The sequence below is a fragment of the Olea europaea genome, chromosome 1 (assembly GCF_002742605.1).
Source record: "Olea europaea var. sylvestris chromosome 1, O_europaea_v1, whole genome shotgun sequence".
NCBI classification, from domain to species: domain Eukaryota; kingdom Viridiplantae; phylum Streptophyta; class Magnoliopsida; order Lamiales; family Oleaceae; genus Olea; species Olea europaea.
In genome coordinates, this window is record NC_036237.1 from 32,339,085 (window position 1) to 32,360,097 (window position 21,013).

The 21,013-nt window shown below is 37.2% G+C and overlaps 2 pseudogenes; both read left to right on the plus strand.

Moving 5' to 3' along the window:
• Positions 1-362: 362 nt before the first annotated feature.
• Positions 363-1,929, plus strand: LOC111407516 (annotated as a pseudogene).
• Positions 1,930-10,599: 8,670 nt separating this feature from the next.
• Positions 10,600-16,906, plus strand: LOC111407533 (annotated as a pseudogene).
• The last annotated feature ends 4,107 nt before the right edge of the window (positions 16,907-21,013 follow it).

Sequence of the window (21,013 nt, forward strand, 5' to 3'; positions counted from 1 at the left end):
ATAGCTACAGTTAAACCTCGATAAAGTAATACCCTCGGGATCGGAAAAAAATATTCATTTAGCGAGGTTATTTATTTATCGATAAATGAATAAATTATTCATTTATCGATAAATAAATATTTATTATTTTAGAGAGAGCTTTTCAATATAAAATATGTACATAGTATGTGGTAAGAAAAATCTAAAGACACTAAACAAAGTATTATTTGACTCTAGGGAAGCTCAAAAGTTTTAGTGAAACTTAATTTCTCTAAAAACTAAGTTCGTGTACATAGCAAATGAAAAGGTTTAGTCTTTACCTATAAAAGCTAGATGTTTGGAAGACATATTCCAATCATATACAATATTTTGTTTTCCCTCCAATGTCTTCTCATCATTTGAAAGGAGTAAAAAAATCAACTTTAACCGATAAAATGAGGAGTGCAATATGTGAGCATAAGAAAGAGAATCCAACTATTAGCCAAAAAGATATGCAAGCATGGGTGCAACAAAAGTTTGATTTGACTATTAGTCAATCAACAATATCGAACACTCTCAAAAGGGCGTCGGAATATTTATCAAATGAGATGAAAAATAGCGATGTTAAAAGGCACAAATTGGCAAAATACCCTGATTTAGAGAGAGTTTTGTATGAGTGGTTTCTTCAAAGGCAAGATAAAGTGAACATGTCTGGAGAAATTATTCAAGAAAAAGCAAAAGAGCTTTTGCAAAAAATGTATGGTGAAACTAATCCAGAATTTAGCTTTTCTAGTGGATGGTTAGAATGTTTGAAGACAAGATATGGAATCAAATCTTACCGACATTTTGGTGAAAGTGGTTCAGTTATCATGGAGAACATTGAAAATACTTTACCTGAAATATGATCAAAACTAGACCAGTTTCAGTTGAAGGATATTTACAATATGGATGAAACTGGATTATTTTACCGATTGGAAGCTGATCATTCACTTGCTACCAAGCAGCTCAAAGGACGCAAAAAGATAAGGAGAGAATTACTGTTGTTGTTTGTTGCAATGGTGATAGATTCGACAAAGTACCACTTTGGGTTATTGGTAAGTATGCAAATCCTAGATGCTTTAAAAATGTAAACATGAACAATCTTAATTGCAAGTATCGATCCAACAAGAAAGCTTGGATGACTGGCTTACTTTTTCAAGATTTTGTTGGTTGGTTTGATAAGAGAATGAATGGCAGGAAGGTTCTCTTAATAGTAGACAATTGTCAGGCTCATCCAAAGGTAGTTGAAGGCTTGAGAAATGTAGAGTTATTTTCTTACCTCCTAACACAACGTCTAAGATTCAACCATATGATGCTGGGATTATTTGAGCATTCAAAGCTCATTATCGTCGTCGTTTTTATTCTAGCATCTTACAAGGCCTTGAGGTTGAAGCACCAAATCCTGAAAAAATTAATATTTTGAATGCTATTAATTTTGCTAACATGGCTTGGAATTTTGATGTGAAGACAACAATAATTACAAATTGTTTTCGGCATTGCAAGATTCGGTCAGAAGAAAACAATGTTCCCGAACCAGAAGTTGGTGAATTAGATGAAGGTATCCAAGGATTAAATGATGTCATCTCTAATTTACACTATAAAAATTTGATGGATGTTGAACATCTTTTGAACTATCCTAGCGTGAATGATATAGTTATGAAATCACCTACAGATGAAGAAATTATTCAATCGATAATGAATAGTAATGATGATGAGAATGATCCTGAACCAGATGATAGTAGCGTTGTCCCAAATGTGTCGTCAAAAGAGGCATTTCAAGCAATATTCACGTTAAACAACTACTTGCTACAACACGAGCAAAATATTTCAAAAGTTGTATATGCTCTACAAAAAGTTAAGGATGTGGTTCATTTTGGTTTAGGTGGGAAGAAAAAACAATCAACTATAGATGCATATTTTCAAAAGGAATGATTATTGTACGGGTATTGTTGATTGATTGAAAGATTTTGGTCTATATATATATATATATTTTTTTTTTTTCTCAATGAAATCCAGTAACTATTACTTTAATTTTTATTGGGCCCTTAAGGATTCAATTTTTTTTATTACTTAATGCATTTAGCGAGGTTATTACTTTATCGAGGTTTAACTGTAAATCAAGAAGAAGAGTATTCAGGAAACGTATGATCTATCTGAGGTCATGAGTAAGCAAAGTGCTATGTGGCTGGATAGAGGTTCACAAAGAGGGGTTAGTGGAGTTTGAGATGGTAAAGCTTTCTCAATGGTTCTAGCAAAGATCGACTCACTAGCAAAGAAGGTAGAAGGACTTTCTACATCTACATCTAGCTCTCATTCCACTCATATGGTACAATCTCTGCCTATTTGTGATATTTGTGGAGTAAATCACCTAAGCCCAAGTTGCCCATTGATAAGTAGTGGTTCGACATCCACCGACCAAGTGGCATATGCTCAAAACTTTCAACGCCAATGGTACAATCCTTACTCTCAAACTTATAACATTGGTTGGCAAAATCATAGAAAATTATCATATGAAAACAACCACAATGTGCTCAATCCGAGGCCATAAAAGAAGAAAGAAGGTTGGGAAGAGGCCATGGCTAAGGTGGGAACCATCAATTGCAATATCAGAAATGCAATGATGCCTCTTTGAAAAACTTGGAACGTCAAGTGGGTCAAATTGCCAAGCTTCTCTCCACAATACAACAAGGGGCATTGCCTAGCAACATCGAAACAAATCCAAGGGAGAATGTGCAAGCCATTACCACAAGGAGTGGGTTGCAGTTGCCCAAAATCACAGTGGTACACCCTAAGGCTCAACTTAGTTGCGGCACCACTGTAGTAGTGCCGTGACACCATGGCTCTGTCCATTGTGCCGTCGCGGCTAAGAACTTGTTCAGCTATATTTTTGTAGTTAGGAATCATTTTGCAATTACAAAACACGATTTTGGGCTATGTAGAAGGCAAAATAGAACCATTTTTCTCCCATTCTTCATTCACTTGAAATCGTAGCGTAAAGAAAAAAGGGGGGACAAGAAAGAAAGAGAGGAAATACTACATAAAAGAAGAAAATCTTGAAGGAATCAAGACCAACACCAAGCAAGCTTCAAGGATTCAGCTAAGGGATGGGCTTATTGCATTTGTCTTGTATTTCTTATTATCTTTTCTTAACTCTGCTATGTATTTCTTTAATCTCTCCATTTTGTGTCTTTTAAATGCAATGGGATAAACATTTTGGTATTGAGATGAATGAGGAAGCTTGGCTAAACTATATAAATTTCTTTATTCACTATATAATGCATATGTTCTTGTGTTTTTACCATTGTTTTGAGTGCTTTATCATTATTGTGGCCACTAGGTGATAAAGTCAAGTGATTTGTGTGATTATTGAGAAATTCTTGCACACTTTAGACTAAAGTGGTAGAAACCCTAGGTTCTTGTGGAAATAGAGATATACTCCTAACCTTAGGTAACCCTTTAAGTTATCATTGATATTTAATGCTTTCGATTGTGTTTTATCGACATGGAGATATAGCAGGTTAAACCAATTGATTAGGGTTAGTTTCACTTGCGAAATGTAATTAACTAAACTAGGAAAATCAGGTTTAACAAGAAAAGTAAGCAATGTTCTATTGGATTGCTGTAAGAAATTAATTTAGTGACAGCCAAGTCAAATCATGAATCCTAACCCGACTAAAATCCAACCCTTACAATAATTGCAATTGGGTAATTTATTTGAATGCTTAGAATCATTTTCTTTTAATCTTTAAATTCAAATATATTAATTGTGTGTGTCGTGACCGTTATTTGAATTAACTTCTGTGTAATTAGAATAAACACTCTTCAGGGATTGACTCGAACTAAAACAATCCATTCTATTACTTGGCACGACAAGTGCACTTTCGGTGTAGTATTTTAGCGAACATCATCTTTAAACAAAGGTTTACCTCTTAGAAAGTCTAAACAAGTGTTCTACTTGAACTGAGCTATACACTCCTTCCAAGTAAGAATTTTTAGTATTCAAAACAACACTTAAAGTCCTTATTCATCATGGTTTTCCAAACCGAATGAAACATCTGCTTTTATTTTCATCTTTTTAAACTCTTCTTTGTCTAATTGCCCAGGTTCATGATAGTTGTCAACTATAAAAGGTAATTATAGGACATCTTTTTATTTCTCAATGCACGACACTATTACTTATTTGGTAGAACACAGATATTACTTATTTGCATTATGTGCATTTATTACTTTTATTCACATGCACAAAAGTGCTAACAAAGAATACAGTTCTCTGCTATGGCATGTTATGAATCTAATGGGAATCACTCTTCACAATAACATTCGTACAATTTTGAACAGGCCTTTTATTCATTTTTTCACCCGCTCCACACCCATGTGTTAATGAAACTTCAATTACATTATCCTTTCAATCACTAACAAAAATGCTGATGTAGATACTATTTTAGATTCCAAGTGAGACAATAAGCTTCATTCAGTTTTCTGTGAGACAGTGAAGTATGGTGCGGGCTGATAAGTGTATTTTATACACTTATTCGGGGCTCTAAATTAACGATATTTGATAGTCTTTTAGCACAATATATTCTAAATTATTGTGTCTTACGTTTAATAGGTGAATTTTCATGGATTAAAAGGAAGTGAAGGAAAGAAGAGAAAATTGAGCGAAAATGGCAATATTCAAAGTACGTGGATTAAAGTGGCCATTGAAAGAAAATTGGAGAGCGATTGGAGTCCTTTTGAAAGTCAAACATTGTAGGCTAGGTCACCACTAATATAAATACACATGCTGGCAAAAATAAAAAGGGAAGAAGGGAGGATAGATACAAATTAACTGGAGACGGCAGCTTGGCAAAAATGGGGGTTGAATTTGGAATCCAAAAATCACAAAAGAAGGGCTGCGGCTGGAGTGTGTATATATATATAGGCAATTTGGAGGTGGGAAAAAGTGGAGAGAAAGAGCTGACTGCTGGAGGCTGCTTTTATTAATATATGTATATACACACACGCAACAAAAAGCAACAGATTGGAGAAAACATAGAGGAGACATTGGCCGAATTACGCTCGGAGAATTGAGGAATTAAATATATACAAAACTGCTAGGGGGCGGAAATTGGAACCTTTTGGAACTAAAAAGTGGACGGCAAAAGACAACTCACGGCCAATCATTGGGAAAAAGACGACAACTTTAATTTGGATATTAATCACGTTTCGTCAAATTTCGGTGATGTTGTTCCACTTTTATTTGTTTAATTCTATCATCATGTTTGGCTAATTCCTTTTCGTGTATTGGTTGATGACATAATTTTTTAATTTTTAGTTTTAATTCGAGACCTATGTTTTATGTTAATTCTTGCGTTGTGATTCCAATAATATGCATAATTAGATTGTTCTAATATTTGCGCACCATTAGGATAATAAGTTGCTTTTTCATAGTGTTGGAAAACTCACGATAGGTAGAACACTATCATTGGGACACATGGGTAATAATTATTAGGAATAATATTTGTGGCGTGTGCGATTTTATATGATAATCATAAATGTCAATGCATGTTTGCCATACGAATTCGGACTAGGAATATGATTGTCTCGTGGTAATCATAGTTTTTATTATATCTTGGGAAAAAATAATAAATAAATAAATAATGGAATTATCGATCATCGCAATTGCACAAATTGAGATAATTATTATTGGTTGAGAATTAGAACTAAGAATTGATCAGTGGCGTCGGAAATCCAATATGTTTACACATTTGAATTTTTAAAACAATTTTAATTATTTTCATAAGTTTTAGTTATAAAAATTATTTAGCTATTTCCTCGATCGTCTTTTAGTTACAAATACGAATTAAATATATCAAATATACTAAAATTGATCCTTATTCCCTGTGGAACGATAACTCTCTTATCACGATTATTACTTCCAATGAACCCGTACACTTGCGGGATTTTGACGAACAAGTTTTTGGCGCCGTTGTCGGGGAATAACGGTGTTAATTTTAGTTATTAGATATTTTAGATTCGTTTTTATTTTTTATTTGATTTTTATTGTTTTTATCTTCATTTTATTTTTAGTTGTTTTTAGGCTACCATTACACTTTTTAGGCGACTCTAGTTTATGCAAAATCCTGACGAGTCAGATCTCTTTCCGATAGACCACGAAATTGAAAGAACATTTAGAATCACAAAAGAGTTCAACGTCGTGCAAGAAGAATGGCTGATAACCAAAATCAACCACAAAATCAAGTTCAGCTTCATGAGCTAGCACTGCAACCAAATCAACCGAGAGCTAACCAGAATGAAGCTCCTATTTTAGTTGGAGATTACATCAATCCAATTCTCGCACCAATACAACCTGCTGTGGTATATCCTTCCTTCAAACAACCTAACTTTCACCTCAGACCAGATGTCATCAATTTGTTTCAAAATCACCAAGACATTAGGTTCTTTGGAAAAGCCACGAAAAATCCTCATGAGCATATTTTTGCTTTCCTCATGTTATGTGAAGTGATCAGTCACGAAAGGATATCAGCAAATGCATTCCGAATGAGATTATTCCCTCATACCTTGAAAGACGTGGCTAGAGAATGGTTCCTTTGCTTACCACCAGGGAGCATTCAATCATGGAACGATATGGTTCAAAAATTCACGATGAAATTCTTTCCACCTTCTCGAGTTCACCAAATTTGGAATGACGTTCACACCTTCAAGCAGAAAGATTTAGAGAGTTATCCTGAGGCATGGGAGAGGTTTAAGAATTTATTCAAAAAATGCCCCAACATTGACATTCCCAAGTAGGCTCAGCAATATCTTTTCTACTACAGTCTAAAACAAGAGTTCAGAAATATGATAGATGCTTCAGCAGGAGGATTAGTCATGAAACTTGATGTGGATGAAGCATATGACCTGTATGAAAAATAGCTAAAAACTAATCAATGTGGCCAACTGATCGGGAAGCTCCAAGGAAAACAACAGGGTTACACAATGTAGATGCAGTGACAGCACTAGCCGTGCAAATGGAAGTTCTTACAATGAAAATGGACAGCCTATCTAAGTCAATCAACATGGTACACCAATTGCCCCCTGTTTACGAAGGCTGTGGAGCGGATCATGCTAGTACACGCTGCCCTTTGGCGTCTACACATGTTAATCAATCTGAAGAAGTAAGCTACACACAGAACTTTCAGAGACAGCAAAATAATCCTTTCTCCAACACATTTAATTCGGGTTGGAAGAACCATCCAAATTTCTCATGGTCCAATAGTCAGGGACAAGAACAGGAACGAAACAATCAGAATAAATCACCAGGGTTCCAATAGCAACAACAGCAAGGGAGAAAGCCATCGTTAGAAGATTTGCTGGCTCAATACATTACTCTGAGACCAACTTTCAAAACTAACACGCCTCGATCAAGAATTTGGAACAACAGGTTGGACAAATTGTAGCCGCACTATCAGGTAGAGCTCAAGGGACATTGCCCAGCAATACTGAAACAAATCCTAATGAGTAGGTCAAAGCAATCACTACACATAGTGGCGTCCAGTTACCGCAGTCCAGCAACTGTCATAGAAAAGGCACCTACCATGGGCGAGGAGTAAGTGGATGAATTAGATAAGGCCGCTGAGAAAAATCAAGTTGAGTCATCAGATAGTCCACAGGTGAAAGCAACTGCTCTTGTCAAAGCATATGTTCCTCCAATCCCATTTCCACAGAGATTACAAAAGCATAAGCTCGACAAGCAATTCCAAAAATTTTTGGATGTGTTCAAGAAGCTGTACATTAACATACCATTTGCTGAAGCTTTAGCTCATATGCCCAGCTACGCCAAGTTCATGAAAGATATTCTATCAAATAAGAGGAAACTGGAAGACAATGAAACAGTAATGCTTACTGAGAAGTGTAGCACAATTCTGCTACACAAATTACCACCGAAACCAAAAGACCCAGGGAGTTTTACTATTCCTTGTTACGTTGGAAATTTGTATATAGATAAGGCATTGTGTGATCTAGGAGCTAGCATTAATTTAATGCCTTTATCTCTTTTCTGAAAACTAGGTTTGGGGAAAGAAAAACCTACAACAGTTTCACTACAGTTGGCTGACAGGTCGATCAAACACCCTCGTGGTATTTGTGAAGATATTTTGGTGAAGGTTGACAAGTTTATCTTCCTAGTGGACTTCATTATTCTGGATATGGAAGAAGATAGAGACGTCCCCCTCATATTAGGTCGCCCATTTTTGGCTATGGGAAGAGCTCTGATAGATGTGCAAAAGGGTCAGTTGATATTGAGGTTAAATGAAGAAGAATTGACAATCAACGTGTTTAGAGCTTTCAGATTTCAGAACGAACCAGACTCTTGCATGCAGATTGATGTAATAAAAGAAGCGGTGTCAGAGACATTCAAACTAGATCACCCTCAATATCCACTTGAGACTTATTTAGTACATTCGCAAGATTTACCATAAGAAAAGGAGGAAGTAGAAGAATGTGCACGTTATTTGGCAGCCATACCACCATTCTTCAAGCAACCACGACTAGAGCTCGATGAAAGACCCACAACACCTTTACCATCTATACAATAAGCTCCAGCTCTTGAACTTAAACTACTGCCAACTCATCTTCGTTATGTGTACTTTGGGAAAAAGAATTCACTTCCAATAATCATCTCAAACAATCTTACAGAAGTGGAGAAGGATCAATTGCTGAGGGTGCTTTGAGAGCATAAGACAGCAATAGGATGGACAATATCGGATATAAAAGGGATCAGTCCTTAGCTTTGCATGCATAAAATACTGATAAAAGATTATTACAAAGCTTCAATTGAGCATCAACGCAGATTAAATCCGACTATGCAGGAAGTGGTAAGGAAAGATATATTAAAACTTCTGGATGCAGGGATCATCTATCCCATATCAGACAGTCATTGGGTGAGTCCAGTACAGGTCGTACCGAAAAAGGGAGAGATCACAGTGGTTCCAAATGAAAACAATGAGCTCATCCCGACACGCACAGTCACGGGTTGGAGAGTTTGCATTGATTATCGCAAACTCAACAACGCCATAAGGAAGGATCACTTTTCCCTTCCTTTCATTGATCAGATGCTGGAGAGACTTGCTGGACATGTGTACTATTGCTTCCTGGATGGTTATTCGGGGTACAACCAAATTCCTATAGCTCTAGATGACCAAGAGAAGACGGCCTTTACATGCCCTTATGGCACTTTTGCTTATAAGAGGATGCCCTTTGGTCTTTGCAACGCTCCTGCCACCTTTCAACGTTGTATGATGTCTATTTTCTCGGATATGGTGGAAACTATTATTGAGGTGTTTATGGATGATTTCTCAGTATTTGAAAAATCATTTAAGGAGTGCCTGGAACATTTGAAAAAAGTGTTACAGCAGTGTGAAGACACAAACCTCGTATTAAATTGGGAAAATGTCATTTCATGGTTCAGGAAGGGATTGTGTTAGGACATTTAATTTTAGCATGGGGTATTGAGGTTGATAGAGCTAAGATACAAGTCATCGAAAAACTACCACCGCCTGTAACAGTAAAAGGAGTTAGAAGTTTCTTGGGTCACGCTGAGTTATACCGTAGCTTCATCAAAAACTTTTCCAAAATCTCGAAGCCATTGTGTAATTTACTGGGAAAAGGGGTTCCATTTCACTTTTCTGAGGAATGTTTGACTGCTTTCTGCACTTTAAAGGAAAAATTGGTCTCTGCTCCAGTGTTGGCTTCTCCAGATTGGAATTATCCGTTCGACCTTATGTGTGATGCCAGTGATCACGCAGTGGGTGCAGTGTTGGGTCAACGAAAGGAGAAAAGTTCTCATGTGATTCACTATACCAGTAAGACTTTAGATGAGGCTCAAATGAATTATGTGACTATAGAGAAAGAGCTATTAGCAGTAGTGTTAATCGTTGACAAATTCAGATCATACTTGATTGGGTCAAAAGTGATTGTCTATACAGATCATTCAGCATTAAAATATCTAATGAGTAAGAAGGATACAAAGTCGAGACTTATTCGTTGGATACTCATATTGCAAGAGTTTGATCTGGAAATTAGAGATAAAATGGAGAGTGAGAATGTTGTGGCAGATCACCTCTCACGCCTTGAATCACATGAGTCAAATCCTCCATTGGAGATCAATGAAGTCTTTCCTGATGAAATGCTCTTTCAGATTATCACTACACCATGGTACGTCGATTATATCAATTATTTGGCCCCCTCCATCATCCCACCATACTACTCGAGTCACCAAAAGAAGAAATTCTTCAGTGACCTAAAACACTACTTTTGGGATGATCCAATTCTTTACAGAAGGGGTCCAGATCAGATCATATGCCGTTGTGTGCCAGAGGTGGAGCAGCATCAAGTATTAGAATCATATCACTCTACACTGTATGGGGGCCACTTCGCAGCAACTAAGACAGCAGCAAGGTACTGCAATCGGGGTTTTATTGGCCTACATTATTCAAGGACACATATTATATGGTAAAACATTGTGATAAGTGCTAAAGGACTGGAAATATCTCAAGGAGGAACAAGATGCCTTTGAATAGCATTTTGGAGGTTGAAATATTTGACGTTTGGGGCATTGACTTCATGGGACCATTTTCTCCATCTTATGGTCAACAATATATACTGGTGGCAGTGGATTACGTGTCTAAGTGGGTTGAAGCTATAGCTTTACCAACTAACGACGGTCGAGTGGTAACTCAATTCCTGAAAAAGAACATTTTCACAAGATATGGTACCCCGAGAGCGATTATTAGTGATGGTGGGAAACATTTTTGAAACCGCCTATTTGTCTCGCTGTAGGCTAAATATGGAGTGAAACATCGTGTCTCAACTCCATATCATCCTCAGACTAGTGGGAAAGTGGAAATCTCCAACAGGGAGTTAAAGAAGATTCTTGAAGCCACGGTCAATGCATCACGTAAAGATTGGGCTAAGAAATTGGATGATGCACTTTGGTCGTATAGAACATCATTTAAGACTCCAATTGGCATGTCTCCATATCAACTGGTATTTGGAAAGGCTTGTAATCTGTCGGTTGAATTAGAGCATAAAGCATACTAGGCGACACACTTGCTCGATTTCAATATAAGGGCAGCAAGAGAAAAGAGGATCCTACAACTTCACGAGCTAGATGAGTTTCGTTTGGATTCATATGAGAATGCAAAGATTTACAAGGAAAAGACCAAGAGATGGCACGACACTCATATAAGGGAGAAGGACTTTGAGGTTGGTCAGCAATTATTGATGTTCAATTCACGCCTCAAGTTTTTTTCGGGAAAGCTAAAGTCTAGGTGGTCGGGTCCATTCACAGTAGTAGCTATGTTTCCACATGGTGCTATGGAAGTGGTGTCTCAAGATCAACAAAGGATGTTCAAAGTAAATGAAAAATGATTGAAAGCTTATTGGGGAAATGACTACTCCAGTGAAAAAACAACCATACCACTTGATAATGTAGAGTAGCCAGGACAACAAGTCTAGCTAAAGACTATAAATTAAGCGCTTATTGGGAGCTAACCCAATTTCTAAATCTTTTATTTATTTTATTTTCCGCATCGCATTGCATATAGATTTGTTTTAGTTATTAGTTGCATTAAATTTAGGCACGTTTAATTTATAGAGTATCATCATCCGATCATGTTTTCATTGAGGCCCTTAAATATAATGTTGGTTATTTCGATGTGTTTGGACTAAGTAACACGTGTTTTGGATTATTTGATCCTTACTATTTGATTTGATTACCATATGTAGGAACATGACGTTGTGGAACACTCAAACCAACATTGACTAAGGAGTAAGCATGATAAGAAAGATTATCTGGCCGTCACCTACAGTATCTTTCACGTTCAATAGAAAAATTCAAGGAGTACCTTCGTCTTTTTCTTCCCCGTCCCCTTATATTCTTAATTATGTTTTAAGACAATGAGAACAATGTCGGACTTAGTTTGGGGGTGGGAGGCACTTTGTGTTTTTGGTTTTCGTATGTTTTCATGCGTTGTTTACATATGTTAAAAAAAAATTAAAAAAAACATTTAAAAGAAAATCGTTAAATTTTTATTTATTTTTGATTATGTGCTTGTGTGGGTTAGACGGTTTGACTGACAATGATGATTAAATTTGAGATTTGGGGTTAATTTATGAACTGTGCATAGGAAGCATGCTAGACTGATTGAAGCTTGAACTTGCAAAACTTGATATTATACATGCACTAGAATTGAGTTTGACATTATGATGAAGTGAGTTGATTCTTGCACTTGATAGATTGAATTAGTGGACATAGATGCTTTACCCAAACCATACTAATTAATTATCCTTATACAAAATTTAGCACAATTTGGAAAGATCTTACTATTGTAGGAAAATACGGATGTGAATGTGGATTCTTTGTGTGAAAATTTTGTGTGGATTGTCTGATATTAATAGGATAAAATTGGATGAAAGTCTTAAATTGGAGGTCGATTTGCTTGAATATGTGTGTGATAAGGGGCATTGCACTAATCAAGGCATATGTTTTGAAATTTAAAATTTTTCTAAGGGATTTTTATGACTCGAGCAATTAAGCCTGCGAGGGTATCTGAAAATCTGGTGCTCTAAAGTCATCTGACTTGGGAGTCATCGGTCTAAAGCTCGTTACAGAGGTCATTTAAAAAACAATCAGAGATAAAATTGCCCTAAAAAATTGTTCTCTTCGAAGCCTTTTTTATTTGGGTTATTAAGCGAAAACTTGGTGCTCTAAAGTCATCTGATTTGGGAGTCATCAGCCTAAAGCCTACTACATGAGTCATCTAGAAAGCTTAAGGGAGAGTGCTAATGATATGATCCAGGACTCGAGCCCGACGAAGGCAAATGCGAGACGAGACCCGTTGATAGTCGATGGCGGACCAATGACGCGATCAAGGGCAAAGCAAGTGAAACAAGCAATGGGATTGCTCGTTCAAGAAACTATTGATGGAACCATGTTTGGGACTCAAAATGGGACAAGTTTCGTGTTCGGGTCGAAGGCCAAAACAAAATGGATCAATGCGTTACAAGCAGCCGAAAACGACACTGGGCAGTAAAACAATGCGGCCGCACATCATGATACCGAGAATCAAAGTGGCCAAAATTCTGCTACCATGCGGCCGCACGCGTTTTAACCATGCGACCGCATGGTTCATTTCTAGGCGCGATTTTCCTTTTTTTTCGCGTTTTTCCTTATTTTACTAGAATTTCATTCTGAATCAAATTCCTACCATATTGGACGAATATTTTAGGACTTTTATTAGATTATTAGAATTATATTTCCTTTTTAACTCCTATTTGAGGAATAGTATAAATAGGAGAATATCTTTTCATTGTAAAGACCTTTGAACTTTGACTATTGTTTAATATTATAGAGAGAGAATTATTCTTTGAATTTAATTGTTCTTCTTGAACAATCTTGGAACTTATCAAGATTCAACTTCTTGTGGCGTTCTATCAATCGGATTGTGGGTTCTTTCAATTGTAATCAAGGGATTTTAGGTTCTTCGCTAATCTAGGGTTTCTTGATTCAATTCTTAGGGTTCAAGATCCAAAATCAGGTTAGTATTGGCATTCTTGGGTTCCGCATCAATCTCGTTGTGGGTTTCGTAGTTCCCATTGCTACGGGGTTCGCATAAGTTGGTATCAGAGCTTTGACTTCAATTTAATCAGGTTATATCCTTGTTTTTTCTAATTTTTTTTCAATTCCTTGTGTTCTTGTGTCCAGAAGATTTTCTTGATCTTTGATCCAAAAAAATTCATCAAAAATCTTCAAATTCCGTTTTTAGGCTCAATTTTCGCCCAAATCAGTTTTCGTTTTCTTTGTTGATTTTGTTATTGATTTCCGGATCTTAAAAAAAATTTTACTGTTCGTCCGCACGGTACTGTTCATCCGTACAGTTAAAAAAACTTGTTAAATAATTATTGATCCGTAAAAAAACAACTATTATTATTCATTATCGTTTCTAAATTATTTGGACACATTGAATCATTCCATTCCTTCATTCAAATCAAGTTTTAAACGTTTTCTTTGAGTCATTTGTTACAATTATTGAGTCACATCCAGTTTGGGGAATTCTACACGAATTGATTGATTGATTGAGTTCATTGATTGTTCCAAAAAGCAATTGTTGAAAGAATTGAGTGGTAAAAGGTAGAGAGGTGAGATTAATAGAGGGTAAAAGCCTTGTGTGTGTTTCGAGTGACTTTTGGTGAGGCAGTAAAATAAAATTTTAGTGTTAGGATGTCAAAAAGGGCAGAATCAAACTCAAGCCGACAAGGCAATAATAGCAATGCAACGGAGGATTTAGTGCAGAGGTTTGAGAGGGCGTTTGGAGATGTGAGAGATAGGTTGGAGAAGCAGGAGGCTTGGATGAATAGGTTAGATACATTGGCGGCTAATCTTAGTCGGGGGCATCGAGTGAATGTATCCAATGCCAGAGGACCGGATAGATAGGAGCCTAGGAGGGAAAAGCGAGAGGAGTATGGATATGGGAGTGACATGGGCGAAGATGAATTTCACGGTGTTGAGATGGGAAGAATGAGAAATAGAGGCGATAGGTTCGACAGACGGGGTTGGAATGATAGCGGGGAGGAGTTGGATGGAAACTTGGGAAATATAAAAATGACAGTTCCTTCATTCTAAGGAAGGAGTGATCCTGAGGCATACCTGGAGTGGGAAAGGAAGGTTGAAATGATTTTCGAGTGTTATAACTATTCGGAGGAGAAAAATGTGAAGTTAGCAGTTTTGAAGTTCAGTGACTATGCAATTTCATGGTGGGATCAAGTAATTACTTCACAACGTAGGAGTGGGGGAAGACCAAGTAGCACTTGGGAGGAATTGAAGTCATTGATGAGAAAGAGGTTTGTTCCTAGCCACTATTACTGAGAGATCCATCAAAAACTGTAAGGTCTATATCAAGGGTCGAAAAGTGTAGAGGACTATCATAAGGAGATGGAAATACTCATGATTAGGGCCAATGTGGTGGAGGATCTGGAGGCTACCATGGCACGATTCTTGAATGGGTTGAATAGGGAAATTTCCAATATAGTGGAGTTGCAACATTATGTGGAGTTGGAAGACATGTTGCATGTGGCTATGAAGGTAGAGAGACAGCTGAAGAGGAAAGGGGCAGCTAGACAGCCATTAGGAACTTCGAGTGTTAATCTATCTTGGAAGCCATGTTGGAACAACAACACTAAAGGTGATAAAGCAGTACCTAAAGGTAGGAATGAGTGGCAGAAAGGGAAAGAAGAAAGTGCTAGCAAAACAGCACCCAAAACAAATTCACAACCATCAAGGAATCAAGTCATCAAGTATTTTAGATGCTTGGGGTCAGGGCACATTGCTTCTCAATGCCCAAATAAACGGGTAATGATTTTGTTGGACAATGGAGAAGTGGTGAATGAAAGTGAAGGAGAGTTTGAGGACATGCCTGCATTGGAGGATATTGAAGAAGAAGAAAAATTGGAGTTTGCTGTTGGGGAATTGTTGGTGTCAAGGAGAACTCTTAACACTCAAGTCAAGGTGGATGATTCGGAGCAGCAGCGAGAAAATATATTCCACACAAGTTGTTACGTCAACGATAATGTATGTAGTATGATTATTGATGGTGGGAGTTGCACGAATGTAGCTTGTACAACTTTAGTTGAGAAATTAGGACTAGCATTGTTAAGACACCCTAGGCCTTATAAGTTGCAATGGTTGAATGAAAGTGGGGAAGTTAGGGTGAATAAAAGAGTTTTAATTAATTTCTCAATTGGGAGTTATAGTGACAAGGTAGTATGTGATGTGGTGCCTATGCACGTGGGCATATCTTATTAGGAAGGCCATGGCAATATGATAGAAGGGTCACACATGATGGTTATAGGAATCGTTATAGCTTTGTCAAGGATGGGAAGACTATTACTTTTGCACCATTAACACTGGCACAAGTGTATGGAGATCAAATCAAGCTGAAAAGTGAGGAAAACGAGAGAATAAGAGAGTCGGGAAAAAGGAGGGGCAATAGTGAAACCACCAATAAGAGAGAAAATAGTGAGGTGGCTGAGAGTGGAGAAAAGAGAGAGAAGCCACATGAGAGGAGAGAAAAAGAGTCAGTTGAGAGGAGAGAAAAAGAGTCAGCTGAGCGGAGAGAAAAGCCAAGGGTCAACTTCTATGCAAAGGAGAGTGAGTTAAAAAAGGCTATGAGCGATAATAGGCAAATGATATTGTTAGTGTACAAGGAGTCCCTCCTCAATTTCGAGGATTCTAACACATCCCTCCCTAGTTTGGTTAAGTCTTTATTGTAGGAGTTCCGACGATGTGTTTCCTGATGAGATGCCAAGTGGATTGCCACCAATCAAAAGCATCGAGCACCAGATTGACTTTATACCCGGAGCTATAATACCGAATCGACCAGCTTACCGAAGCAATCCCGAGGAGACGAAGGAGCTTCAAAAGCAAGTGGAGGAGTTGATGAGCAAAGGTTATGTCAGGGAGAGCATGAGTCTATGTGCTGTACCTGTTTTGCTGGTGCCTAAGAAGGACGGAATTTGGAGAATGTGCGTGGATTGCCGAGCTATCAATAATATCACGGTAGAGTATCGTCACCCAATACCTAGGCTAGATGATATGCTTGATGAGTTGCATGGTGCTTGCATTTTTAGTAAGATTGATCTTAAGAGTGGGTATCATCAAATACGCATGCGGGAGGGTGATGAATGGAAAACGGCGTTTAAGACTAAGTATGGATTGTATGAATGGTTAGTTATGCCGTTTGGACTCACTAATGCACCGAGCACTTTTATGCGTTTAATGAACCATGTTTTGCGTGCTTTTATTGAAAAATTTGTTGTAATTTATTTTGATGACATCTTAATCTATAGCAAAAACCTAGATGAGCATTTAGAACATTTAAATTGTGTGCTTGTTGTGTTGCGAAAGGAACAACTATATGCTAATTTCAAAAAGTGCACATTTTGCATGGATAGAGTTGTTTTCCTAGGATTTGTGGTTAGTGCTAACGGGGTGGAAGTCGATGAAGAAAAGATAAAAGATATTAAAGAATGGCCAACACCTAAGACTATAGCTGAAGTTAGGAGTTTTCATGGATTGACTAGTTTTTATAGGCGATTTGTAAGAGATTTTAGCATCATCACCACACCATTGACTGAAATAGTAAAGAAGAGTGTAGGTTTTCATTGGGGAGAATCTCAAGAAATTGCATTTAACACAATTAAGGATAAGCTATGTAAAGCACCTGTTTTGGCATTACCAAATTTTGATAGAACATTCGAGGTTGAGTGTGATGCATTAGGAATAGGTATAGGAGCAGTGTTAATGCAGGAAAGAAGACCTATTGCTTACTTTAGCAAAAAGTTGAGTGGGGCAGCATTGAATTATCCGACATATGACAAGGAGCTATATTCACTTGTTCGAGCATTGGAGACTTGGCAGCACTACTTATGGCCAAAGGAATCCGTGATACACACAGATCATGAATCTTTGAAGCATTTGCGAGGTCAAAGTAAGTTGAACAAAAGACATGCGAGATGGGTGGAGTTTATCGAGACATTTCCCTACATCATCAAGTACAAACAAGGTAACGAAAATATAGTTGCTGATGCGTTGTCTCGAAGGTACGTGCTTTTAAATTCATTAAGTACTAAATTACTTGGTTTCGAGCATATTAAGGGTATATATGAATCTGATTGTGATTTTTCTAGTATTTATGCTTCATGTGACAAATGTGCATTTGATAAATTCTATAGGCATGAAGGATATTTGTTTAGAGAAGATAAGTTGTGCATTCCTAATTGTTCTTTTGCGTGAATTATTGGTAAGGGAAGCACATGGGGTGGTCTAATGGGACACTTCGGGGTTCAAAAGACTTTAGACATGTTAGGAGAACATTTTTATTGGCCTAAAATGCGACATGACGTAGAACAAATATGTGGAAAGTGCATAACTTGTAGAAAGGCTAAGTCTAAGGTTCAACCCCATGGTTTGTATACTCCTTTGCCTGTACCTAGTGAACCTTGGGTAGACATATCTATGGACTTTGTGTTAGGTTTGCCTAGGACAAAAAGGGGTCGGGATTCAATATTTGTAGTGGTCGATAGGTTTAGTAAGATGACGCACTTCATGCCATGTCATAAAACTGATGATGCTACTAATATTGCAGACTTATTCTTTAGAGAAATAGTACGTTTACATGGAGTACCTAAAACCATAGTATCTGATAGGGACGTGGAGTTTTTGAGTCATTTTTGGCGTGTTCTGAGGAGTAAGTTAGGAACTAAGTTATTATTTTCTACAACTTGTCACCCACAAACAGATGGACAAACTGAGGTAGTTAATCGAACTATGACTCAACTATTTAGGACAGTGATCAATAAAAATTTGAAATCATGGGAAGAGTGTTTACCGTTTATAGAGTTTGCATATAATCGAGCTACACATTCTACTACTTCGTTTTCTCCTTTTGAAATTGTCTATGATTTTAATCCACTAACACCTATGGATTTAATGCCTTTTCCTGTGCATGAACGAGGTAGCTTGGATAGGAAATGAAAAGCCGAGATGGTGAAAACACTCCATGAAAAGGTTAGGATGCAGATCGAAGAGAAAGGAAAGCTGATTGCATCAAAAGCAAATAAAGGAAGAAGACGCGTTACATTTGAGCCTGGAGATTGGGTCTGGGTGCATTTCAGAAAAGAGCGTTTTCCAGAACAGAGGAAGTCAAAATTGCAACCACGAGGTGATAGACCATTTCAAGTCATCGAGAGGATCAATGATAATGCATACAAAGTGGATTTACCAGGTGAGTATACTGTTTCAGCTACTTTTAACGTTTCTGATCTCTCTCTGTTTGATGCAGGTTCAGATTTGAGGACGAATCCTTTTAAAGAAGGAGGGGATGATATGATCCAGGAGTCGAGCCCGACGAAGGTAAGTGCGAGACGAGACCTGTTGATAGTCCATGGCGGACCAATGACACGATCAAGGGCAAAGCAAGTGAAACAAGCGATGTGATTGCTCGTTCAAGAAACTATTGATGGAACCATGTTCGGGACTCAAAATGGGACAAGTTTCATGTTCGGGTCGAAGGCCGGAACAAAATGGATCAATGCGTTACAAGCAGCCGAAGACGACACTGGGCAGTAAAACCATGTGGCCGCACAGCATGATACCGAGAATCAAAGTGGCCAAAATTCAACTACCATGCGGCCGCACGTGTTTTAACCATGCGACCGCATGGTTCACTTCTGGGCGCTATTTTCATTTTTTTTGCATTTTTCCTTATTTTACTAGAATTTCATTCTTAATCAAATTCCTACCATATTGGACGAATATTTTAGGACTTTTATTAGATTATTAGAATTATATTTCCTTTTTAACTCCTATTCGAGGAATAGTATAAATAGGAGAATATCTTTTCATTGTAAAGACCTTTGAACTTTGACATTGCTTAATATTATAGAGAGAGAATTATTCTTTCAATTTAATTGTTCTTCTTGAACAATCTTGGAAATTATCAAGATTCAACTTCTTGTGGCGTTCTATCAATCGGATTGTGGGTTCTTTCAATTGTAATCAAGGGGTTTTAGGTTCTTCGCTAATCTAGGGTTTCTTGATTCAATTCTTGGGGTTCAAGATCCAAAACCGGGTTAGTATTGGCGTTCTCAGGTTCCGCATCAATCTCGTTGTGGGTTTCATAGTTTTCATTGCTACGGGGTTCGCATCCGCTAAAAAAAACAAAAAAATAAAACAAAAAAAGCACTAAATGTCTTGTAAGTCCCAACACTTGTTCGAGGAAACTTGACTTTCGATAAAGGATAATTAACCTAATTAAATCTTGGCAGTTGAAGCAATCAAATAATTTGAGAATCCTTATTCATTGATGTGTTAACTTACAACTAGTGACTTCCACTTGAATTGGAGAGGTGAGAATAGTGATAAAAATTCAATCTTAGATCACACACTGGGAAAAAAGTGTGAAAATGAATATGTGGGGGTGTGTAAATCTTACGAGAGATGAAAAGATATATTTGGCCATAGAGGTCGGGAATTGGAACAACTTGTGAATTCATTAATGTCTACTTAATTCTTCACACACACACGTTGATTTTGCATTGGAAAAGTGGATATTAGTTTGGTATTGTGACTTTGAAGTAGTTTGTAGATTTAACACTATGATTTCAAATATTGAGGCAAAAAAGTTAGATTGTCTAACCAAATATTTTTGTATGTTTGTGTTATAATTTTGTTTGAGAACAAACAAATGTTTAAGTTTGGGGGTGTTTGATAAGTGTATTTTATACACTTATTCGAGGCTTTAAATTAAAGATAGTTGATAGTCTTTTAGCAAAATATATTCTAAATTATTGTGTCTTACGTTTAATAGGTGAATTTTCATGGATTAAAAGGAAGTGAAGGAAAGAAGAGAAAATTGAGCGAAAATTGCAATATTTAAAGTAAGTGGATTAAAGTGGCCATTGAAAGAAAATTGGAGAGCAATTGGAATCCTTTTGAAAGTCAAATATTGTGGGCTAGGTTACCACTAATATAAATACACATGCTGGCAAAAATAAAAAGGGAAGAAGGGAGGATAGATACAAATTAATTTGAGACGGCAGCTTGGCAAAAAAGGGGGTTGAATTTGGAATCCAAAAATCACAAAAGAAGGGCTGCAGCTGGAGTATGTATGTGGAGAGAAAGGGCTGACTACTGGAGGCTGCTGTTATTAATATATGTATATACACACGCAACAAAAAGCAGCAGATTGGAGAAAACATAGAGGAGACATTGACCGAATTACGTTCAGAGAATTGAGGAATTAAATATATACAAAACTGCCAGGGGCTAAAATTGGAACCTTTTGGAACTAAAAAGTGGACGGCAGAAGACAACTCACGGCCAATCATTGGGAAAAAGACGACAACTTTAATTTGAATATTAATCACGTTTCGTCAAATTTCGGTGATGTCGTTCCACTTTTATTTGTTTAATTCTAGC